This window comes from Pongo pygmaeus, chromosome 23 (genome assembly GCF_028885625.2).
Source record: "Pongo pygmaeus isolate AG05252 chromosome 23, NHGRI_mPonPyg2-v2.0_pri, whole genome shotgun sequence".
Classification (NCBI taxonomy): Eukaryota; Metazoa; Chordata; class Mammalia; order Primates; family Hominidae; genus Pongo; species Pongo pygmaeus.
The window spans coordinates 18,654,128-18,680,197 of NC_085931.1; positions in this window are offsets into that span (position 1 = coordinate 18,654,128).

A 26,070-nucleotide genomic window follows, 5' to 3' on the forward strand; every position below is an offset into this window, starting at 1 on the left:
GGAATGGAATGGAGTGGAGTGGAATGGAATGGAGCAGAGTGGAAAGCAGAGGAGCTGAGTGGAATGGAATGGAATGGAATGGAGTGCAGTGGGATGTAGTAGAGTGGAGTGGAATGGAATGGAGAGGAGTGGAATGCTGTGGAATGGGATGGAGTGGAGTGCAATGGAATGAAGAGGAGTTTAATGGAATGGAATGGAGTAGGGTGGAAAGGAATGGTATGGAGTGGAATGGAATGGAGTGGAGTGGAGTTGATTGGAGTGCAGTGGAGTGGAGTGGAATGGAATGGAGTGGAATGGACTGGAATGGAATGGAGTGGAGTGGAGTGCAGTGGAATGAAGCAGAGTGGAACAGAATGGAGTGGATTGTAAAGTAATGGATTGGAGTGGAGTGGAATGGAATGGAGTGGAGTGGAATGGATTGGAATGGAGTGGAGTGTATTGGACTGAAGAGGAGTGGAATGGAATGGAGTGGCATGGCGTGGAGTGGATTGGAATGTAGTGAAACGGAGTGGAGTGGAGTGAAGTGAAATGGAGTTTAATGTGAGTGGAATGGAGTGGAAGAGAATGAAGTGGAGTGGAATGCAATGGAGTGGAGTGGAATGTATTGGAGTAGGGTAGAATGGAATGGAATGGAATGCAATGGAATGCAATGGAATGCAAGGGAATAAAATGCAATGCAATGGAAAGTTTACATGTAATGTGAGCTGAGATTGTGTCACTGAACTCCAGCTGGGGTGACAGTGATATCCTGTCGAAAGAAAGGAATGGAATGCAATGGAGTGAAATGGAATGGAATGTTATGCAATGGAGTGGAGGGGAGTGACGTAAAGTGGAGTGGAAAGGAATGGAGTGCAGGGGAATGGAGTGGAGTGGAATGCAATGGAATGGAGGGGAGTGAAGTGGAGCGGAGTGGAATGGAGTGGAGAGGAGTGGAATGGCATGTAATGTAATGGAATGGAGTAGAGTGCAGTGGAATGCAATGGAGTGGAGTACAACTGAAAGTAAGGAGTGGAGTGAAGTGGAGTGGAATGGAATGGAGAGCAATGGGATGGAATGGAATCAGTGGAGTGAAGTGGAGTGGAATGGAATGGAGTGGAGTGGAGTGCATTAGAGTGGAGTGGAGTGGAGTGGATTGGAATGGAGTCTAATGGAATGGAGTGGAATGGAGTTGAGTGGAATCGGGTGGAGTGGAGTGGAATGGAATGGCATGGAGTGGATTGGAGTGGAATGGAATGGCTAGGAGTGGAATGGAAGAGAATGGAATGGAATGGAGAGGAGTGATATGGAATTGAAAGGAATGGAGTGGAATGGATTGGAGTGGATTGGAATGGAATGGAGTTTACTGGAGTGCAGTGTAATCGAGGTGAGCGGAAGGGAGGGGAGTGGAGGGGATTGGACTGGAGTGGAAAGGAGGCGAGTGAAATGGAGTGGAGTGGAGTGGATTTTAGGGAAATGGAATGGAATGGAATGCAATAGAGTGGTATGGAGTGGGGTGGAATAGAGTGGAGTCGTGAGGAATGGAATGGAATGAGGTGGAATGGAGTAGAATGGAATAGAGTGGAGTGGAATGGAATGGATTGGAATGGAATGGAATGGAGTAGAGTGGAGTACAGTGGAACGGAATGGAGTTTAGTGGAATGGATACGAATGGAGTGGAATGGGATGGAATAGAGTATAATGGATTGGAGAGGAGTGGAACGGAATGGAATGGAGTGGAATGTAATGCAGTGTAGTGGAATGGCATGAAGCGGAGTAGAGTGGAGAGGAATGGAGTGGAATGGAGTGGAATGGAATGGAGTAGAATGGAGTGGAGTGGAATGGCGTGGAGTGGAGTCGAAAGGAATAGAATGGAGAGGAAAAGAGTGGAGTGGAATGAAGTGGAGTGGAATGGAATGGAATGGTGTGGAGTGGAATGGAATGGAGAGGAATGGAATGGAATGGAAGGGAAAGGAGTGGAGTGGAATGGAATGGAGACGAGTGGAATGAAATGGAGTGAAATGGAATGTAGTGGACTGGAATGCAGTGGAGCAGAGTGGAGTTGAGTGGAATGGAATGAAGTGGAATGGAATTGAGTGGAATGGAGTGGAGTGGAGTGGAATGGAATGGGTTGGAATGGAGTGGAGTGGAGTGGAATGGAATGGGTTGGAATGGAGTGGAGTGGAATACACTGGCGTGGAGTGGAATGGAAAGGACTGGAATGGGGTAGAATGGAGTGGAATGTAATGGACTGCATGGGAATGGAATGGAATGCAATGGAATAGGGTGAAGTAGAGTGGAGTGGAGAGGAGTGGAGTGGAATGGAGTGGAGTGGAGAGGAGTGGAGTGGATTGGAATGGAATGGGGTTGAATAGAATGAAGTGGAATGCAGTGGAGTGGAGTGGAGTGAAATGAAATGGAATGCAGTGAAATGCAGAACAATAGAAGGGAGAGGAGTGAAATGGAATGGAGTGTAATGGAAAGGAACGGAGTGGAGTGGAATGGAATGTACAGGAGTGAAATGGAATGGATTGGTGTTTAAAGGAGTGGAGAGGGGTGGAATAGAATGCAGTGCAGTGGAGTGGAGTGGAATGGAGTGGAAGAGAATGGAGTGTAGTGGAATGGATTGGAGTGGATTGGAAGGAATTGGAGTGCAGTGGAATGGAACGGAGTGAAGTGGAACCTAACGGAGTGGAATGGAATGGTTTGGAATGGAGTGTAGTGGAATGGAATGGAGTGGAATGGAATGGAGTGGAGTGGAAAAGAGTGGAGTGGAATGGAATGCAATGGAGTGGAGTGGAATGGTATGGAATGGAGTAGAATGGGGTGTAATGGAGTGGAGTGGAGTCGAGTGGAATGAAATGGATCAGAATCGAATGGATTGGATTGGAATGGAGTGGAGTGGAGTGAAACGGAGTGAAGTGGAGTGGAGAGGAGTGGAACAGAGTGGAGTGGAGTGGAATGGAGTGGAGTGGAATGGAGTAGAGTGGAGTGGAATGGAGTGGAGTGGAGAGGAACAGAGTGGGGTGGCTAAGAACGTAATTAAGTGGAGTGGAACATAATGGAGAGGAGTGGAATGGAATGGAAAGGAGTGGAATGGAATGGAATGGAATGCAATGGAAGGCAATGGAAAGGAATGGAAAGCAATGGAATGGAATGCAATGGAATGGAATGGAGTGGAATGGAATGGAAAGGAATGGAATGGAATAAAGAAATGTGAGCTGAAATTGTGCAACTGCGCTCCAGGCTGGGTGTCAGAGTGAGATACTCTCGAATGTAAGGAATGGAATGGAATGCAGTGGAATGAAATGGAATGGAATGGAATGGAGTGGACTGGAGTGAAGTAGAGTGAAGTGGAATGGAGTGGAATGCAGAGGAAAGAAATGGGATGGAATGGAATGGAATGAAGTGGAGTGGATTTGGGTGGAATGGACTTCAGTGAAATGGTGCGGAATGGAATAGGATGGAGTGAAGTGGAGTGGTGTGGAGTGGAGAGGAGTGTTATGGAGAAGAATGGAATTGGATGTAATGGAATGTAGTGGAGTGGAGTGGAATGGAAAGGAACGGAACGAGACAGAAAGCCACGGAATGGGACGGAACAGAGAAATGTGTGCTGAGATTGTGCCACTGAGCTACAGATTGTATGACATAGGGTGATCCTGTCGAAAGAAAGAAGAGGAATGGAATGGATTGGAAAGTAGCAGAGTGGAATTGAGTGGAATGGAATGGAATGGAATGGAAGGGAATGGAGTGGATTGGAGGAGAGCAGATCAGAAAGGAATGGAATGTTATGTAACGGAATGGAATGTGAGATGAGATTTTGCCACTGTGCTACATACTTGGTGACAGAGTGAAATACTCTCGAAAAAAAGGAATGGAATGGAATGCATTGGAAAGGAATGGAATATAATGGAGTGGAGTGTAGTGGAAGGGAGTGAAATGGAGTGGAATGGAGAGGAATGGAATGGGATGGAATGTAATCGAATGAAGTGGAGTGGAGTGGGTTGGAGTGGAGTGGAATAGAATCGGATTTAATGGAGTGGAGTGGAGTGGAGTGGAGTGGAACGGAGTGGATTGGAATGGAATGGAATACAATGGAATGGAATGCAATGGAATGCAATGGAACGGATAGAATGCAATGAAACGTTGTCATGTAATGTGAGCTGAAATTGGGCCACTGTACTTCAGCCCAGGTCTCAGAGTGATAACCTGTTGAAATAAAGGAATGGAATGCAATGGAATGAAATGGAATGGAATGGAATGCAATGGAGTGGAGTGGAGTGGAACGGAGTCGAATGGATTGCGATGGAGTGGAATGGAATGCAGTGTAGTGGAGTGGAGTGGAGTGAAATAGAATGGAATGGAATGGGATGGAATGGTTGCAATAGACTGGTGAAAAGAAATGTGGGCTGAGTTTGTGCCACTGCAGTACGGCCTTTGTGACAGAGTGAGATCCTGTGGAAAGAAAGGAATGGAAAGGAATGGAGTGGAATGGAATTGAGTGGATTGGAGTGGAGGGCAATGGAATGGAATGGATTGGAATGGTGAAATGAAAATTGAGCTGATTGTGCCAATGCACACCAGGATGGGTGACAGAGTGAGATCCTGTCAAAAGAAAGGAATGCAATAGTAGGGAGTGGAATGGAATGAAATGGATTGGAGTGGAGTGGAGTGGAGTGCAAAGGAGTGGAGTTGAATGGAATGGAGGGGATTGGAATGGAATGGACTGCAGTGGAGTGGAACAGAGAGGATTGGAATGCAGTTGAGTGTAGTGGAGTGCAACGGAATGGAGTGGAGTGGAATGGAAAGGAGTGCAGTGTAATTGAATGGAATGGGATGGAATGGAAAGGACTGGAGTGGACTGGAATGGAGTGGAGTTGAGGGAGTGGAATTGATTGGAGTGGAGTGGAGTGGAATAGAATGGAAGGGAATGGTGTGGAGTGGAGTGGAATGGAGTGGAATGGAGTGGAAAGGAATTTAGTGGAATGGAATGGAATGGAGTGGAGAGGAATGGAATGGAGTGCAGTGGAATGGAGTGCAGTGGAATGGAGTGGAGTGGAGTGGAATTGAGTGGAGTGGAATGGAATGGAGTGGAGTAGAATGGAATGGAGTGGAATGGAATGGAATAGTGTGGAGTGGAATGCAATGGAGTGGAATGGAATGGAATAAATTGGAATGGAATGTAGTGGAGTGGAATGGAATGGAATGAATTGCAGTAGAGTGGAATGGAATGGAGTGCAGTGTGGTGGAGTGGAACTCAGTGGAATGGAGTGGAATCGAATGGACTGGAATGGAGTGGAATGGAGTGGAGAGGAGTGGAATGGAATGGAGTTTAGTGGAATGGAATGGAATGGAGTGGAAAGGAGTGGATTGGAATGGAATGGAGCAGTATGGAATGGATTGGAGTGGGGTGAAATGGAATTTAGTGGTGTGGTGTGGAGTGGAGTGGAGTGGAACAGAATGGAATGGAATGGAAAGAAGAAATGTGTGCTGAGATTGTGACACTTCTCTTGAGCCTGTGTGACAGAGGGAGATTCTGTTGAAAGAAAGGTGTTGAATGGAAGGGATTGGAATGGAATAGCATGCAATGGATTGGAGAGGAGTGGAGTGCAACTGAGTGGAATGGAGTGGAGCGAAGTGGAATGGAATGGAATGCAATGGAATGGAATGGAATGTTGAAATGAAACGTGAGCTGAGATTGTGCCACTGCACACCAGGAGGGGTATCAGAGTGTGATCCTGTCAGAAAAAGGAAAGGAATGGAATGGAATGGAGTCAAAAGGAGTGAAATGGAGTGGAGTGGAGTAGAGTGGAGTGCAAAGGAGTGGAGTTGAAAAGAATAGACTGGAGTGCAATGGAATGGACTGGAGTGGAGTGGAAAGGAAAGGATGGAATGGAGTCTAGTGGAGTGGATTACAATGGAATTGAGTGGAGTGTAATGGAATGCAGTGGATTGGAATGGAATGGCGTGGAGTGGAATGGAATGGAATGGGATGAATGGAAAGGAGTGGCGTGTACAGGAATGGAGTGGAGTAGAGGGAGTGGAATTGATTGGAGTGGAGTGGAGTGGATTGTAGTGGAGTGGAATGGAATGGAATGGAATGAAGTAGAGTGGAGTGGATTGGAAAGGAGTGGAACGGTGGGCAATGGAATGGAGTGGAACGGAATGGAATGTTGTGGAGTGGAATGGAAAGGATTGGAGTGGAGTGAAGTGGAGTAGAATGGAATGGAGTGGAGTGGAATGGAATGGGTGTTGTGGAATTGAATGGAGTTGAGTGGAATGGAGTGGGTGGGGTCGAGTAGAATTTAGTGGAGTGGAATAGAGTGGAATGAAATGGAATGCAGTGCAGTGGAATGGAATGGAGTGGAATGGAATGGAGTGTAGTGGAATGGAATGGAGTGGAATGGAATGCATTCGTGTGGAGTGGAATGGAATGGAGTGGAATGGAACGGAATGGAGTGGAGTGGAATGGAATGGAGTGGAGTGGAATGGAGTGGAGTGGAGCAGAATGGAGTTGAGTGGAGTGGAATGGAATGGAGTGGAGTGGAATGGAATGGAGTGGAGTGGAATGAATTGGAGTGGAGCGGAATGGAGTGGAGTGGAGCGGAATGGAGTGGAGTGGAGCTTAATGGAGTGGAGGGTAGTGGAATGGAGTGGAGTGGAATGGAGTGGAGTGGAGTGGATTGGAATTCAGTTGTGGGGAATGGAATGGAATGGAGTGGAGTCAAATGGAAAGATGTGGAGTGGAATGGAATGGAGTGGAGTGGAATGGAGTGGAGCAGAGTGGAAATCAGAGGAATGGAATGGAATGGAATTATATAGAGTAGAATGGAGTGGAGTGGAGTGGAGTTAAATGAAGTGGAATTGAGGGGAATGGAGTGGAATAATGAAATGTGAGCTGAGATTGTGCCACTGTAGTCCATGCTGGGTGAAAGAGTGAGACACTCTCGAAAGAAAAGAGTAGAATGGAATGCAGTAGAATGGAATGGAATGGAATGGAGTGGACTGCAGTGGAGTGGATTGGAGTGAAGTGGAATGGAGTGAAATGGAGAGGAATGGAATGGAATGCAATGGAAGGGAATGAAATGGAGTAGAGTGGGGTGGGGTGGAATGCGGTGGAATGGAGCGGAATGGAATGGTATGGAGTTGTATTGAGTGCAGAGGAGTTCAGCGGAGTCTAGAGGAATGGAATGGAGGGGAGTGGAATCAGATGTAATGGAATGCATTTTATTGGAATGCTATGGAGCACAACGGAATGGAATGGAATCGAACAGAATGGAACAGAATGGAACGGAATGGAATGGAATGGCGAAATGTGTGTGCAGGTTGTGCCACTGCACTATAAGCTGTGTGACAGAAGGAGATCCTGTCGAAAGAAAAGAGAGGATTGGAATGGAATGCATTGGTGTGGAGTGAAGTGACATTCAGTGGAATGGAATGGAATGGAATGGAATGGAATGGAAAGGAGTGGAATGGAATGGAATGGAAAGGAATGGAATGGAGAGGATTGGAGGGGAGTGGAGTGAAGCAGAATGAAATGGAACGGAACGGAATGTGAGCTAAGATTGTGCCACTGTGCTCCAGGCTGTGTGAGAGAGTGAGATACTCTCCAAGGAAAGGAATGGAATGGAATGTAGTGGAATGGAATGGAATAGAATGGAGTGGACTGGTGTTGAGTGGACTGGAGTGAAGTAGAGTAGAGTGGAGTGGAGAGGAATGGAATGGGATGGAACGGAATGGAATGAAGTGAAGTGGAGTGGTGCAGTGGAGTGCCGTGTAATGGAGCGTAATGGAATGGGTTGGAGTTGAATGGAGAGGAGTGGAGTGCGGTGGAGTCTGGAGGAGTGGAATGGAGTGGAGTGGAATCGGATGTAATGGAATATAGTGCAGTGGAGGGGAGTGGAGTGGAACGGAATGGGTTTCAATGGAATGGAATCGAATGAAATATAATGGAATAGAACGGAGTGGAATGGAATGAAATGAAATGTAATTTATTGGAATGAAATGCAATGGCTGGCAATAGAATACAATGCAATGCAATGGAAAGTTGACATGCAATGCAATGGAAAGTTGACATCCAATGTTAGCTGAGATTGTGCCACTAAACTCCAGCCTGGGTGACACAGTGATATCCTGTTGAAAGAAAGGAATGGAACGCAATGGAGTAAAATGGAATGGAATGGATTGCATTGGAGTGGAGTGGAGTTGAGTAGAGTGGAGTGGAGTGGGATGGAGTGGAATGGAGTCGAATGGAATGCAATGGGGTGGAATGGAATGGAGTGGAGTGCAGTGAAGTGGAGTGAAATAGAATGGAATGGAATGGTATGGAATGGAATGCAATGGAATGGTGAAAAGAACTGTGAGCTGAGATTGTGACACTGCACTTCAGCCATTGTTACAGAGTGAGATGCTGTGCAAAAACGGAATGGAAAGGAATGGATTGGAATGGAATGGAACGAAGTGGAGTGGAGTAGAGTGGAATGAAGTGAGTGGAGTGGAATTGAGGGGAGTGGAACGGAGTGGAGTGGAATGGAGTGGAGTGGAATGGAGTGGAGTGGAGTGGAATGGAGTGGAGTGGAATGGAAAGGAATGGAGTGGATTGGAATGCAATGGAGTGGAGTGGAATGGAATGGAGTGGAATGGAATTGAGTGGAGTTGAACGGAGTGGATTGGAGTGAAATGGAATGGAGTGGAGTGGAATGGAATGGGGTGGAGTGGAATGCAATGGAGTGGAATGGAATGGAGTGAAGTGGAACGCAGTGGAGTGGAGTGAAATGCAGTGAAGGGAGTGGAATGGAATGGAATGGAGTGGAATGGAATAGAGTGGAGTGGGATGGAGTGTAGTGGAGTGTAGTGGAGTGGAAAGGAGTTGAGTGGAATGGAATGCAGTGCAGTGGAAAGGAGTGGAGTGGAATGGAATGGAATGGAATGGAATGGAGTGGAGTGGAATCGAACGGATTGGAATGGAATGGAATAGAGTGGAATGGAATGGAGTGGAGTGGAATGGACTGTAGTGGAGTAGAATGGAATGGGTTGGAGTGGAATGGAATGGAGTGGAGAGGTATGGACGGGAGTGGAGTGGATTGGAATGGGTTGGAGTGGAATGGAATGGAGGGGAGTGTAATGGAGGGGATTGGAGTTCAATGGAATGGAGTGCAATGGAATGGACTGGAGATCTATGGATTGGAGTGGAATGGAATGGAGGGGAATGTAATGGAGTGGAATGGATTGGAATGGAATGGAGTGGAGTGGGATGGAGTGTAGTGCAATGGACTGGAATAGAATGGAATGGAATGTAGTGGAGTGGAATGGAATGGAGTGAACTTCAATGAAATGGAGTGGAGAGGAAAGGAATGGAATGGAGTGGTGTGGAATGGAATGTAATGGAAGAGAGCAGAATTGAATGGAGTGGAGTGGAGTGGAAGGAAATGGAGTGCAGTGGGGTGAAATTGAATGGAGTGCAGTCGAGTGGAATGGAGAGGAATGGAATGGAATAGAGTGGAGTGGAATGGAATGGAATAGAGTGGAGTGGAATGGAATGCACCAGAGTGGAGTGGAATGGAATGGAGTGGAATGGAGTGGAGTGGAGAGGAGTGGAGTGGAGTGGAATAGAGAGAAGTGGAGTGGAATCGAGTGGAGTGGAATGGAATGGAGTGTAGTGGAGTGGAGTGGAGACGAGTGAAATGGAATGGTATGGCGTGGAATGGATAGGAGTGGACTGGAAGGGAATGGAGTGGAGTGGAAAGGAATGGATTGGGCTGGAATGGAAAGGAATGGGTTGGAGAGGAGTGGAGTGGAGTGCAGTGGAGTGGAAAGGAAAGGAATGGAGTGGTGGGGAGTATAATGGTAAGGAATGGAGCAGAATGGAATGGAGTGGATTTTAGTGGAATGGAGTGGAGTGGAATGGAACGGAATATAGTTGAGTGGAGTGGAATGGAGTTCATTGGAATGGAGTGGAGTGGAATGGAATGGAGTGAAATGGACTGGAGTAGAATGGAATGGAGTGGAGTGGAAGGGAATGGAGTGGAGTGAAAAGGAACAGAATGGAGTGGTGTGGAATGGATTGGAATGGAATGGAGTGGAACAGAATGCACTGGAGTGGAGTGAACTGGAATGGATTGAAGCAGAAAGAAATGAAGTGGTGTGGAGTGGAAAGGAGTGGAGTGGAATGGAATAGAGTGGAGTGGAGTTGAGTGGAATGGATTGGAGTGGAGTGGAGTGGAGTGAAATGGAATTGAATGGAATGGAATGAAGAAATGTGCGCTTAGATTTTTCCACTGTGCTGCAGCTTGTGTGACAGATGGAGATCCTGTTGAAAGAAAGGAGTGGAATAGAAGGGATTGGAAAAGCATGGCAAAAAATGGATAGGAGTGGAGTGGAGTGGAGTGCAGTGGAATAAAATGGAATGGAATGGAATGGAATGGAAAAGAATGGAATAGAATGGAACGGTGAAAAGAAATGTGACCTGAGATTCTGCCACTTCACACAATCCTGGGTGAAAGAGGGAGATCCAGTAAAAAGTACGGAATGGAATGGAATGTAGTGGAATGGATTGAAATGGAGTGGAGTGGAGTGGAGTGGAGTGGAAAGAGTGGAGTGGAATAGAATGGAGTGGAGTGGAACGGAATGGACAGGAGTGGAGTGCAATGGAATGGAGTGGAATGGAGTGGAGTGGAGTGGAGTGGAATGGAATTGACTGGAGTGGAAAAGAATGAACTGGAGTGGAATGGAATGTAATGGAGTGGCTGGTAGTGGGGTGGAGTGGAATGGAGTGGAGTGGAGGGGAATGGAGTGGAGTGGAGTGGAATTGATTGGCGTGGAGTGGAAAAGAGTGGAGTGAAATGGAATGGAATGAGATGGAATGGAAAGGAGTGGAGGGGACTGGAATGGAGTGAAGACTGAAATGGATTGGAATGGAGTTCAATGGAATGGAGTGGAGTGGAAAGGAATGGAATGGAGTCTAGTGGAATGGAATGGAGTGCAGTGGAATGGAGTGGAGTTGAATGGGGTGGAGTGGAATGGAATGGAGTGCAATGGAATGGAGTGGAATGAAGTGAAGTGGAGTGGATTGGAGTGGAATGCAGTGGAATGGAATGTAACAGAGTGGAATGGAATGGAACTGAGTGGAATAGAGTGGAATGGAATGAAGTGGAATGGAATGCAGTACAGTGGAATGGAATGGAGTGAAATGGATAGGAATAGAATGGAATGAATTGGGGTGGATTGGAGTGGAGGGAATTGGAGTGAACTGGAATGGAGTCGAATGGAATGGGATAGAGTGGAATGGAATGGAGTGGAGTGTAGTGGAGTGCAATAGAATGGAATAGAATGGGTGGAATGGAATGCAATGGAATGGTGAAAAGAAATGAGAGCTAAGACAGTTCCATTGCATTCCAGCATTTGTGACAGAGGAGATCCTGTGGAAAGAAAGTAATGAACTGCAATAGAGAGGAATGCAATGAAATGGAGTAGAATCGAATGAAGTGGAGTGGAATGGAGTGGAGTTGAGTGCAATGGAATGGAATGAAGTGGAGTGGAGTGGAGTAGGGTAGAATTGAGTGGAGTGGGGTGGAAAAGAGTAGAGTGAAATGGAATGGAATCAGATGGAATAGAAAGGAGTGGAGTGGACTGGAATGGAGTGGAGTGGAGTGCAGTGAAATGGATTGGAATGGAGTTCAGTGGAATGGAGTGGTGTGGAAAGGAATGGAATGGAATCTAGTGGAATGGGATGGAGTGGAGTGGAATGGAGTGAAGTTGAGTGGGGTTGAGAGGAATGGAACGCAGTGCAATGGAATGGGGTGGAGTGGACTGGATTGGAGTAGAGTTCAGTGGAATGGAATGGAATGGAGTGGAATAGAGTGGAATGGAATGCAAAGGAGTGGAATAGTGTGGAATGGAATGGAGTGGAATGGAATGCAATAGAGTGGAATGGAATGGAGAGGAATGGATAGGAATGGAATGGAAAGAATTGGAGTGGATAGGATTGGAGTGAATTGGAATAAAGTAGAATGGAGTCGAATGGAATGGGATGGAGTGGGATGGAATGGAGTGGAGTGGAGTGGAGTGAAATAGAATGGAATGGAATGGGATTGAATGGAATGCAATGGAATGGTGAAAAGAAATGTGAGCTGAGACTGTATCACTGCACTCAAGCATTTGTGACACAGTGGGATCCTGTGGAAAGAAAGTAATGAACTGGAATGGAATGGAATGGAGTAGAATCAAATGGAGTGGAGTGGAATGGAGTGGAGTTGAGTTCAATGGAATGGAGTGGAGTGGAATGGATTGGAGTGGAGTCGAATGGAGAGGATTGGAGTGGAATGGAATGGAGTGGAGTGGAATGGAATGGAGTGGAGTGGAATGGAGTGGACTTGAGTGGAATGGGAAGGAGTGGAGTGGATTGGAGTGGAGTGGCGTAGAATGGAGTGGAATGGAGTGGAGGGGAAAGGAATGGAGTGGAGTGGAATGGAAAGGAGTGGAGTAGAATGGATTGGAGTGGAGTGTTATGGAATGGAGATGAGTATAATGGGATGGAATGGAATGGAATGGAGTGGAATGGAATGGAGAAGAGTGGAATGGCATGGAATGGAATGGAATGGAGTGGAATGGAATGGAGTGGAGTGGAATGGAATGGAGTGGAGTGGAGTACAGTGGAGTGGAGGTGAGTGGAATGTAGTGGAAAGGAATCGAATGTAATGGAATATAGTGCAGTGGAGTAGAGTGGAGTGGAATGGAGTGGAATGGAATGGAGTGGAGTGGAATGGAATGGAGTGGAGTGGAGTACAGTGGAGTGGAGGTGAGTGGAATGTAGTGGAAAGGAATCGAATGTAATGGAATATAGTGCAGTGGAGTAGAGTGGAGTGGAATGGAGTGGAATGGAACAGAATAGAAAGGAACAGAACGGAATGGAATGGAACGGAGAAATGTGTGTTGCTATTGTGCCAATGCGCTACAGCCCTGTGACAGAGGGAGATACTGGGGAAAGAAACGAGTGGAATGGAATGCAAAGGAATGGAATGGAATGGATTGGTGTGGAGCGGAGTGGGTTTGAGTGGAATGGAATGGAATGGAATGGAATAGAATGGAATTGAATAGAGTGGAGTGGAAAGGAATGGTGTGGAGTGGAATGGAATGGAATGGAGTGTGGTGGAATGGAATGGAGTGGAGTGGAAATGAGAGGAATGGAGTGGAATGGAGTAGAGTGGAGTGGAATGGAGTAGAGTGGATTGCAGTGGAGTGAAGAGGAGTGGAGTGGAGTAGATGGGAGTGGAGTGGATTGGAATGGAGTGGAGTGGAGTGGAAATTAATGGAAAGGAGTGGAATAGAATGCAATGAATTGGAATGGAATGGAATGGAATGGAATGGAATGGAATGGTATGGAGTGGAATGTAATGGAATGGCATGCAATGCAATGGAATGGAATGGAATGCAATGGAATGCAATGGAACGGAATGAAAAGGAATGGAATGTAATGGAATTGAATGGAATAACGAAATGTGAGCTGAGATTGTGAAACTGAACTCCAGGCTTGATTACACTGTGAGATGTTCCCGAATGTAAGGAATGGAATGAAATTCAGTGGAGTGGAATGGAATGGAATAGAATAGAGTGGACTGGAGTGGAGTGGAGTGAAGTGGGGTGGAGTGGAAAGGAGAGGAATGGAATCGGATGGAATGGAGTGGAATGAAGTGGAGTGGAGTGGGGTAGAGTGCAGTGAGGAAGAATGCAGTGGAATGGAAGGGGTTGGAGTGGAACGGAGTGGAGTAGAGTGCAGTGGAGTGGAGAGGAGTGGAATGGAGGAGAATGGAATCGGATGTAATGGAATTTAGTGCAGTGGAGTGCAGTGGAACATAATGGAACGGAATGGAATAGAATGCAACATAACGAAATGGAATGGAGAAATATGTGCTGAGATTGTGCCACTGTGCTACAGCTTGTATGACACAGGGTGACCTGTCGAAAGAAAGGAGTGGATGCGAATGGAATGGAATGGAATGAAATGTATTAGAGGGGATCAGAGTGGAATCGATTGGAATGGAATGGAATGGAATGGAATGGAATGGAATGGAATGGAATGGAATGGAATGGGATGGGATGGGATGGAATGGGATGGGATGGAATGGAATGGATTGGAATGGAATGGAGCAGACTAGAGAGAAGCAGAATGGAATGGACCGGAATGGAACAGAATGGAACGGAATGGAATGTGAGCTGAGATTGTGCCACTGCACTACAGGCTTGGTGACAGAGTGAGACACTCTCGAAAGAAAGGCATGGAATGGAGTGAAGTGGAAAGGAATGGGATAGAATGGAGTGGACTGGAGTGGAGTGGAGTGGAGTGGAGTGAAGTGGAGTGGAGTGGAATAGAGAGGAATGCAATGGGAAGGATTGGAATTGAATGAAGTGGAGTGGAGTGGGGTGGAGTAAAGTGCAGTGGAATGGAGTGGAATGGAATGGGATGGAGTGGAATGGAGTGGAGTTGTGTGCAGTGGAGTGGAAAGGAGTGGAATGGAGTGGAAGAGAATCGGATTTAATGGAATGTAGTGGAGTGGAGTGGAGTTGAACGGAGTGGAATGGAATGGAATGGATTGGACTAGAAAGGAATGGCAAGAAATGGAATGGCATGGAATGCAATGGAATGCAATGGAACAGAATGCAATGCAATGAAAAGTTGACATGTAATGTGACCTGAAATGGGGCCACTACACACCAGCCTGAGTTTCACAGTGATAACCTATCGAAAGAAAGAAATGGAATGCAATGGAGTGAAATGGAGTAGAATGGAATGGAATGGAGTGGATTGGAGTGGAGTGGAGTGTAGTGGAGAGGAGTGGAGTAGAATGGAGTCGAATCGATTGGAATGGAGTGGAATAGAATGGAGTGGAGTGGAGAGGAGTGGAGTGGAATGGAGTCGAATCGATTGGAATGGAGTGGAATAGAATGGAGTGGAGTGGAGGGGAGTGAAATAGAATGGAATGGAATGGGATGGAACGGAATGCAATGGAATGGGGAAAAGAAATGTGGGCTGAGATTGTGCCACTGCACTCCATAATTTGTGACAGAGTCAGATCCTGTGGAAAGAAAGGAATGGAATGGAATGGAGTGGAATGGAATGGAATGGAGTGGAGTGGACTGGAGTGGAGTGCAGTGGAATGGAGTGGAGTGGAGTGGAGTGGAATGTATTGGAATGGAAAGTAGTGGAATGGAGGGGAATGGAATGGAGTGGAGTGGAAAAATATGGAGCGGATTGGAGTGGAATGGAATGGAATGGAGTAGAATAGAATGAAATGGAGAGAAGTGAAATGGAATGGAACGGAATGGAATGCAGTGGAGGGGAATGGAATTGAGTGGAGTGGAGTGGAGTGTCGTGTAGTGGAGTGCAGTGGAATGCAGTGGACTGGAAAGCATTGGAGAGTTGTGGAGTGGAGTGGAATGGAATGGAGTGGAATGGAATGGAGTGGAGTTGAGTGGAATGGAATGGAATGCAGTGGAAAGAAGCGGAATGAAATGGAGTGGAGTGGAAGGGAATTGAGTGGAATGGATTGGATTGAAATGGAATGGAGTGGAGTGGAATGGAATGGAATGGAATGGAGTGGAGTGGAGTGGAATGGAATGGAATGGAATGGAGTGGAGTGGATTTGAATGCTGTTGAGAGGAAGGGAATGGAGTGGAGTGGAGTGGATTGGACCGGAGTGGAATAGAGTGGAATCAAATGGAGTACAGTGGAATGGAATTGAGTGGAGTGGAATGGAATGGAATGGAATGGAGTGGAGTGGAGTGGAATGGAATGGAGTGGAGTGGAAAGGAATGGAATGGAGGGGAGTGGAATGGAATGGAATGAAATGTACTGGAATGGAATGGAATGGAGTGGAGGGGAATGGAATGGAGAAGAATGAAATGGAATGGAATGCAGTGCAATGGAATGGAGAGGAGTGGAGTGGAATGAAATGGAATGGAGTGGAGTGGAATGGAATGGAGTGGAATGGAGTTTAATGGAATGGAGTAGAATGGAATGGAGTGGAGTGGAATGGAATGAAGTGGAGTGGAATAGAATGGAGTGGAGTGGAAAGGAGTGGAGTGGAGTGGAATGGAGTAGAGTGGAGTGGAATGGAATGAAGTGGAGTGGAATAGAATGGAGTGGAGTGGAAAGGAGTGGAGTGGAGTGGAATGGAGTAGAGTGGAGTGGAATGGAGTAGAGTGGAGTGGAAAGGAGTGGAGTGCATTGGAGTGGAGTGGAGAGGAATGGAGTGGAGTGGAAAGGAGTGGAGTGGATTGGAATGAAGTGGAATGGAGTGGAATGTAATGGAAAGGAGAGGAATGGAATGCAACGGATTGGAATGGAATGGAATGGAATGCAATGCAATGGAATGCAATAGAATGGAATGAAAAGGAATGGAATGGAATTGAATTGAATGGAATAACGAAATGTGAGCTGAGATTGTGCCACTGAACTCCAGACTGGGTTAAAGAGTGAGATATTCTCGAATGTAAGGAATGGAATGAAATTCTGTGGAATGGAATGGAATGGAGTGGACTGGACTGGAGTGGAGTGAAGTGGAGTAGAGTGGAAAGCAGAGGGATGGAATGGAGTGGAATGAATTGGAGTGGAGTGGGTTGGTGTGGAGTGCGGAAGAATGGAGTGGAATGGAAGGGGATAGAATGGAAGGGAGTGGAGTAGAGTACAGTGGAGTGGAGAGGAGTGGAATAGAGAAGAATGGAATCGGATGTAATGGAATGTTGTGGAGTGGAGTGGAACGGAACGGAACGGAATGGAATAGAATGCAACATAACGGAACGGAATGAAGAATCAAGTGCTGAGATTGTGCCACTGCTCTACAGCTTGTATGACAGAGGGTGACCTCTTGAAAGAAAGGAGTGGAAGGGAATGAAATGGAATGGAATGTATTAGAGGGGATCAGAGTGGAATCGAGTGGAATGGAACGGAATGGATTGGAATGGGATGGAATGGATTGGAATGTAATGGAGCAGATTAGAGAGAAGTGGAATGGAACGGAACGGAATGGTACAGAACGGAACGGAATGGAATGTGAGCTGAGATTGTGCCACTGCGCTACAGGCTTGATGACAGAGTGAGATACTCTTGAAAGAAACGAATGGAATGGAATGAAGTGGAAAGTAATGGAATAGAATGGAGTTGACTGGAGTGGAGTGGAGTGAAGTGGAGTGGAGTGGAATAGAGAGGAATGGAATGGGAGGGAATGGAATCGAGTGAATTGGAGTGGAGTGGGGTGGAGTCGAGTGCAGTGGAATGGAGTGGAATGGAATGGGATGGAGTAGAATGGAGTGGAGTTGAGTGCAGTGGAGTGGAGAGAAGTGGACTGGAGTGGAATAGAATTGAACTTAATGGAACATAGTGGAGTGAAGTGGAGTGGAGTGAAACGGAGAGGAATGGAATGGAACGGTTTGGAATGGAAAGTAATGGCATGGAATGGAATGGAATGCAATGGAATGCAATGGAACAGAATGCAATGCAATGAAAAGTTGACATGTAATGTGACCTGAAATTGGACCACTGCACTCCAGCCTGAGTTTCACAGTGATAACCTGTCGAAAGAAAGGAATGTAATGCAATGGTGTGGAATGGAATAGAATGGAATGGAATGGAGTGGAGTGGAGTGGAGTGGAATGGAGTCAATTTGGACTGGAAAAGAGTGGAATGGAATGGAGTGGAGTGGAGTGGAGTGAAATAGAATGTAATGGAATGGGATGGAACGGAATGCAACGGAATGGGGAAAAGAAATGTGGGCTGAGATTGTGCCACTGCACCTCAGAAATTCTGACAGAGTGAGATCTTGTGGAAATAGAGGAATGGAATGTAATGCAGTGGAATGGAAAGGAATGGAGTGGAGTGGAGTGGACTGGAGTGGAGTGCAGTGGAATGGAGTGGAGTGGAGTGGACTGGAGTGAAGAGGAGTGGAGTGGAAGGTATTGGAATGGAAAGGAGTGTAGTGGAGTGGAATGGAATGGAGTGGAGTGGAAGGGAATGGAGCGGATTGGAACGGAATGGAGCGGAATGGAGTGTGGTGGAATGAAATGGAGAGGAGTGGAACGGAATGGAATGGAATGGAATGCATTGGAGGCGAATGGAATTGTGTGGAGTGGAGTGGATTGCCATGTAGTCGAGTGCAGTGGAATGGAGTGAACTGGAAAGGATTGGAGAGGAGTGGAGTGGAGTGGAGTTGAGCTGAGTGGAATGGAATGGAGTGGAACCGAATGGAGTAGAAAGGAATGGAGAGGACTGGAGTGGAATGGAAAGGAATAGAGTGGAAAGGAGTGGAATGGAATGGATTGGAGTGGAAGGGAATGGAGTGGAATGGATTGGATTGAAATGGAATGGAGTGGAGTGGAGTGGAATGGAATGGAGTGGAGTGGAATGGATTGGAATGCCATGGAGTGGAATGGAAAGGAATGAAGTGGAGTGGAGTGGATTGGACTGGAGTGGAATGGAGTGGAATCGAATGGAGTGCAGTGGAATGGAATGGAGTGGAATGGACTGGACAAGAATGGAATGGAGTGGAGAGGAGTGGAATGGCATGGAATGGAGTGGAGTGGAGTGGAATGGAATGGAGTAGAGTGGAATGGATTTGAATGCCATGGAGTGGAACGGAAAGGAGTGAAGTGGAGTGGAGTGGATTGGACTGGAGTGGAATGGAATGGAATCGAATGGAGTGCAGTGGAATGATATGGAGTGAAATAGACTGGAATGGAATGGAATGGAGTGGAGTGGCATGGAATGGAATGGAGTGGAGTGGAGTGGAATGGAATGGAGTGGAGTGGAATTCAGTGGAGTGGAATGGAATGGAACGAACTTGAAGGGAATGGAGTGGAGAGAAATAGAATGGAATGGAATGGGATGGAATGGATTGCAATAGAATGGGGAATACAAATGTGGGCTGAGACTGTGCCACTGCACTCCAGCTTTTGTGACAGACTGAGGTCCTGTGGAAAGAAAGGAATGTAATGGAATGGAGTGGAATGGAATGAAATGGAGTGGAGTGGAATGGATTGGAATGGAGTGGAGTGGAGTGGATTCTGGTGCAGTGGAATGGAGTGGAGTGGAATGGAGTGTAGTGGAGTGGAATGGAATGGAGTGGAGTGGAATGGAATGGAGCAGATTGGAATAGAAAGGAGTGGAATTTAGTGGAGTGCAATGAAATGGTGAGGAGTGGAATGGAATGGAATGGAATGGAGTGGAATGGAATGGAATGGAGTGGAGTGGAATGGAATTGAGCAGAGTGGAGTGGATTGGAATGGAGTGGAGTGGAGTGGAATGAAGTGGGTTGAAAAGGAGTGGAGTGGATTGGAGTGGAGTGGAGTTGAGTGGAGTGGAATAGAATCGAGTGGAATGGAATGGACAGGAATGAAGTTGAGTGGAATGGAGTCGAGTGGAGTGGAGTGGAATGGAATGGAATGGAGTGGAGTGGAAGGGGTGGAGTAGAATAGAAAGGAGTGGAATGGATTGGTATGGAATGGAATGGAGTGGAGTGGAGTTGAATGGAATGGAGTGGAGTGGAATGGAATTGAGTGGAGTGGAATGGAATGGAGTTTAGTGGAATATAATGCAATGGAGTGGAGTGAAATGCAGTGGAGTGCAATGGAATGGAGTGGAGTGGAGTGGATTGGACTGAAGTGGAATGGAGTGGAGTGGGCTGGAGTGGAGTGGAATGTAATGGAAAGGAGTGGAATGGAGTGGAATGTAATGGAGTGGAGTGGAATGGAATGGAGTGGAATAGACTGCAATGGAATGGAATGGAATGGAGTGGAGGGAATCGAATGGAATGCAGTGGAAGGGAATGGAATGGAGTGGATTGTAACAGAATGGAATGGGGCTCTATGGAAAGGAGTGGAGTGGAGTGGAATGGAAAGCAGTGTAGTGGAATGGAATGGAGTTGAATGGACTGGAATGGAATCGAATGGAGAGGAGTGGAGTGCAATGGAATGCAGTGGAGTGGAAAGGAATGGAATGGAGTGGAGTGGAGTGGAATGGAACGGAGGGGAGTAGAAGGGAATGGAGTGGAGTGGAGTGGAGTGGAATGGAATGGAATGCAGTGGAGTTGAAAGGAAATGAATGGAGTGGAGTGGAGTGGAATTGAATGGAGTGGAGTGGAATGGAAATGAGTGGAGTGGAATGGAATGGAGTGGAGTGGAGTGGAATGGAATGCAATGGAATGAAGTGAAGTGGAGTGGAATGGAGTCGAGTGGAATGGAATGGTGTGGAGTTGGGTGGAGTGTAGTGGATTAGAATGGATTGGAATGGAATGGAATGGAATGAAGAAATGTGTGCTTCGATTTTGACACTGCTTTTCAGCCTTTGTGACAGAGGAAGATCCTGTTGAAAGAAAGGAGTCGAATGGAAGGGATTAAAATGGAATGGCATGGAATGGATGAGTGTGGAGTGGATTGGAATTGAGTGGAGTGGAGTGGTTTGCAGTGGAATGGAATCGAATAGAATGGACTGGAATGGAATGGTGAAATGAAATGTAAGCTGAGATTGTGCCACTGCACACCAGGATTGGTTACAGAGTGAGATCCTGTCCAAAGAAAGGAATGGAATGCAATGGAGTGGAATGGAATGAAATGGAAAGGAGTGGAGTGGAGTGCAAAGGAGTGGAGTTGCATGGTTTGGACTGCAGTGGAATGAAATGGACTGGAGAGGAGAGGAATGGAAAGGTGTAGAATTGAATGGAGTGAAGTGGAGTTGAATGGAATGGAGGGGAGTGGAGTGGAATGGAGTGGAGTGGAATGGAATGGAATGGAATGGAGTGGAGTGGAGTGGAATGGAATTGAGTGGAGTAGAGTGGAATGGAGTGGAGTGGAGTGGAATGGAAAGGAGTGCAGTAGAATGGAATGGAGTGGAAAATAATGGAGTGGAGAGGAATGGAATGGAATGGAGTGGAATGGAATTCAATCGATTGGAACGGAATGGAATGGAGTGGAATGGAATGGAGTGGAGTGAAATAGAATGGAATGGAATAGGATGAAATGGATTGCAATGGAATGGTGAAAAGAAATGTAGGATGAGATTGTGCCACTGCACTGCTGCCTTTGTGCCAGAATGAGATCCTGTGCAAAGAAAGGAATGGAATGGAACGGGGTGGAATGGAATGGAAAGGATTGGAGTGGAGTGGAGAGTAGTGGAGTGGAGAGTAGTTGAGTGGAGTGGGAAGGAAGGGAGTAGAGTAGAATGGAATTGAGCCAACTGGATTGGAATGGAATGGAGTAGAGTGAAATGGAAAAGACTGGAATGGATTGGAATGGAATGGAATTGAGTGGAGTGGAATGGAATTGAGCGGAGTGGAATGGAATGGAGTGTAGTGGAATGGAATGGAGTGGAGTGGAGTGGAGTGAAATGCAGGGGAGTGGAATGGAATGGAGTGAAGTGGATTGGAGTGGATTGGACTGAAGTGGAATGGAGTGGAGTGGGCTGGAGTGGAGTGGAGTGGAATGGAATGGAGTGGACTGGAATGGAATGGAGTGGAATGGACTGGAATGGAATGGAGTGGAGTGGAGGGAATGGAATGGAGTGCAGTGGAAAGGAATGGAATGAAGTGGAGTGGAATGGAATGGAATGGAGCTTTATGGAAAGGAGTGGAGTGGAGTGGAATGGAATGGAGCATAGTGAAATGGAATGGAGTGCAGTGGAGTGGACTAGAATGAAATGGAGTGGAATTGAGTGGAGTGAAGTGGAAGTGAGTGGAGTGGAGAGGAGTGAAGTTGAATGGAATGGAATGGAATGGAATGGAATGGAATGAAGAAATATTTGCTGATATTGTGCCACTGCTCTACAGCCTGTGTGACAGAGGGAGATGATGTAGAAAGAATGGAGTGGAATGGAAGGGATTTGGAATGGAATGGCATGGAATGGATTTGGGTGGAATGGAATTCAGTGGATTGGAGTGGAGTGCAGTGTAATGGAATGGAATGGAATGGTATGGTGAAATGGAATGTGAACTGAGATCGTGCCAATGCACACCAGCATGGGTGACAGAGTGAGACCATGTCTAAAGAAAGGAATGGAATGGAATGGAGTGGAATGGATTGAAATGGAGTGGAATGGAGTGCAGTGGCGTGCAAAGAAGTGGAGTTGGATGGAATGGAGTGGAGTGGAATGGAATGGACTGCAGTGCAGTGGAATGGAATGGAATGGAATGGAATGGAGTGGAGTAGAATGGAGTCGAGTGTAGTGGAATGGAATGGAATGAAGAGGAGTGGAGTGGAATGCAGTGGAGCGGAATGGAATGGAGTTACGCAGAGTGGAGTGGATTGGACAGGAGTGGTATGTAGTGGAGTGGAGAGGAGTGGAGTGGAATGGAGTGGAGTGGAGTGCCATGGAGTGGAGTGGAGTGGAGTGGAAAGGAACAGAGTGGAATGGAATGGATTAGAATGTAGTAGATTGGAGTGGAGAGGAATGGAATGAAATAGAATGGAGTGGAATGGAATGGAGTGGAGTGGAATGGAGTGGAGTGGAGTGGACTGCAATGGAATGGAATGGAGTGGAGTGGACTGGAATGTAGGGGAGTGGAATGGAATGGAGTTAAGTGGAGTGCAGTGCATTGGACTGGAGCGGTATGTAGTGGAGTGGATTGGACTGGAGTGGGTAGAGTGCAATGCAATGGAATGGAGTGTAATGGAGTGTTGAGGAATGGAGTGGAGTTGAGTGGACTGGAATTGAGTGGAGTGAAATGGTATGGAATGGAGTGGAATAGAGTGGAGTGGAGTGGAGTGCAAAGGAGTGGCGTGGAATGGAATGGAGTGGAGTGGAATGGAGTGGAGTGGAGTGGAATGGAGTGGAGTGCAATGGAATGGAGTGGAATGGACTGGAATGGAGTGGAGTGGAATGGAATGGAGTGCAGAGGAATTGAGTGGAATGGAGAGGAATTGAATGGATTGGTGAGTAATGGAATGGAGTGGAGTGGAATGGAGTGGAGTGGAGTGGAATGGAATGGAGTGGAGAGGAGTGGAATGGAGTGGAGTGGAGAAGAGTGCAGTGGATTGCAATGGAATGGAATGTAGTCGAATGGAATGGAGTGGAGAGGAATGGAATGGAGTGGAGTGGAATGGAGTGTAGTGGATTGGAAATGAGTGGAATTGAATGGAGCAGAATGGAATGGAATACAATGGAGTGGAATGGAGCGGAGTGGAGTGGAATGGAATGGAGAGGAGTGGAATGGAGTGGAGTGGAGAAGAGTGCAGTGGATTGCAATGGAATGGAGTGTAGTCGAATGGAATGGAGTGGAGAGGAATGGAATGGAGTGGAGTGGAATGGAGTGTAGTGGATTGGAAATGAGTGGAATTGAATGGAGCAGAGTGGAATGGAATACAACGGAGTGGAATGGAGTGGAGTGGAGTGGAACGGAGTGGAATGGGGTGTAGGGGAGTGGAATGGAATGAAGTGGAGTGGAATGGAATGGAATGGAGTGGAATGCAATGCAGTGGAGTGGAGATGAGTGGAGTGGAATAAAATGGAATGGATTCGAATGGAGTGGAATGGAATAGAGTGGAGTGGAATGGAATGGAATAGAGTGGAGTAGAGGGGAATGGAGTGAATTGGAATGGAGTGGAATGGAGTGGAATGGGGTGTAGGGGAGTGGAATGGAATGAAGTGGAGTGGAATGGAATGGAATGGAGGGGAATGCAATGGAGTGGAGTGGAGTGGAGTGGAGATGAGTGGAGTGGAATAAAATGGAATGGATTCTTATGGAGTGGAATGGAATAGAGTGGAGTGGAATGGAATGGAGTGCAGTGGAGTAGAGGGGAATGGAGTGAAGTGTAATGGAGTGGAATGGGGTGTAGTGGAGTGGAATGGAATGAAGTGGAGTGGAATGGAATGGAATGGAGTGGAATGCAATGGAGTGGAGTGGAGTGGAGATGAGTGGAGTGGAATAAAATGGAATGGATTCGAATGGAGTGGAATGGAATAGAGTGGAGTGGAATGGAATGGAGTGGAGTGGAGTAGACAGGAATGGAGTGAAGTGGAATGGAGTGGAATGCAGTGGAGTGGAATGGAATGGAATGGAGGGAAGAGGAATTTAATGGAATGGAATGGAATAGAATGGAATGGAATGGAATTGACTGGATTGAAGTACAGTGGAGTGGATTGGAGTGGAGTGGAGTTTAATGGAGTGGAATGGAGCGGAGTGGGAAGGAATGGAATAGAGTGAAGTGAAGTGTAATGGGATGGAATGGAATGGTATGGTTTGTAGTGTGGTGGAGTGGAAAGGAATGGAGTGGAGTGGAATGGAATGGAGTGGAATGGAGTGCAATGGAGTTCAGTGGAATGGACTGGAGTGGACTGGAATGGAGTGGAGTGTAGTGGAGTGGAATGGAGTGGAGTGAAGTGGAAGGAAATGGAATGGAGTCGAATTGAAAGAAGAAATGTGTGCTGAGATTGTGCTACCGCGCTTACACCTGTGTGACAGAATGAAATCCTGTAGAAAGAAAAGACTGGAATGGAAGAGATTGGAATGGAATGGAATGGAACAGATTGGAGAGGAGTGGATTGGAATTGAATGGAGTGGAGAGGAGTGCAGTGGAATGAAATGGAATGGAATGGAATGGTGAAATGAAATGTGAGCTGAGATTGGGCCACTGCATACCAGGATGGGTGACAGAGAGAGATCCTGTCAAAAGAAAGGAATGGAATGGAATGGAGTGGCATGGAATGGAATGGAGTGACATGGAATGAAATGGAGTGGAGTAAGGTGGAGTGGAAAGGAGTGGAGTGGAATTGAATTTAGAGGAGTGAGAAGGAATGGACTGGAATGTACTGGAATGTAATGGAGTGGAATGGAGTGGAGTGGAGTGGAATGAAATGGAGTGCAGTGGAATGCAATGGAGTGGAGTGGAATTTAATGGAATGCGATGCAATGGAAAAGAGTGGAGTGGATTGGAATGGAGTGGACAAGAGTGAGTGAAATAGAATGAAGTGGAGTGGAGTGGAATGGAATGGAATGGAGTGGGACGGAGTGGAGTGGAGTGGACTGGAATGGAATGGAAAGGAGTGGAATGGAATGGAGTGGAATGGAATGAAATGGAGTGGAGTGGAATGGAATGTAGTTTAGTGGCATGGAGTGGAGTTGAGTGAAATGGAATTGAGTAGTGAGGCATGGAGTGGAGTGGAAAAGAATGTAGTGGAGTGGAGTGGAATGGAGTGGAGTGGAGTGGAGTGGAATGGAGTGGAGTGGAGTGGAGTGGAGTGGAGTGGAATGAAGGGGAAAGCATCTGAATGGAGTGGAAAAATGAAATGTGAGCTTTAATTGTGCCACTGCACTTCAGGCTGGGTGACAGAGTGAGACAGTCTAGAAAGAAAGGTTTGGAATGGAATGCAGTGGAATGCAATGAAACGGAGTGGACTGGAGTGGAGTGGAGTGAAGTGCAGTGGAGTGGAATGGAGAGGAATGGAATGCTATGGAATTGGATGGCCTGAAATGGAATGAAGTGGAGTGGAGTGGGGCGGAGTGGCATGCAGTGCAATGGAGCAGAATGGAATGGGATAGAGTGGAATGGAGTGGAGTGGAGTGCAGTGGAGTGGAGAGGAGTTGAATGTAGATAAACGGAATCAGATGTTATGGAATGAAGTGAGTGGAGTGGAGTGGAGTGGAACGCAGAGGAATGGAATGGAATGGAAAAGAATTGAACGGAATGGACCGAAACGAAATGGAGAAATCTGCGTTGGGATTTTGGCACTGAGCTACAGCCTGTGTGATAGAAGGAGATCCTGTCGAAAGAAACTAGTGGAGGGGAATGGAATGGATTGTAGTGGAACGAAGTGGAATTCAGTGGAATGAAATGGAATGGAAATGAATGGAATGGAGCGAATGGAGCAGAGTGGAGTGGAGTGGAATGGAACGGAATGGAATGTGAGATGAGATTGTGCCACTGCACTCCAGGCTGGGTGACAGAGTGAGATACTCTCGAAAGAAAGGAATGGAATGAAATGCAGTGAAATGGAACGCATAGGAGTGGAGTGGAGTGGAGTGGATTGGAATGGAATGGAGTGGAGTGGAATGGAGTGGAGTGGAATGGAATGGAGTGGTATCGAATGGAAAGGAGTGGAATGAAATGGAGTGGATT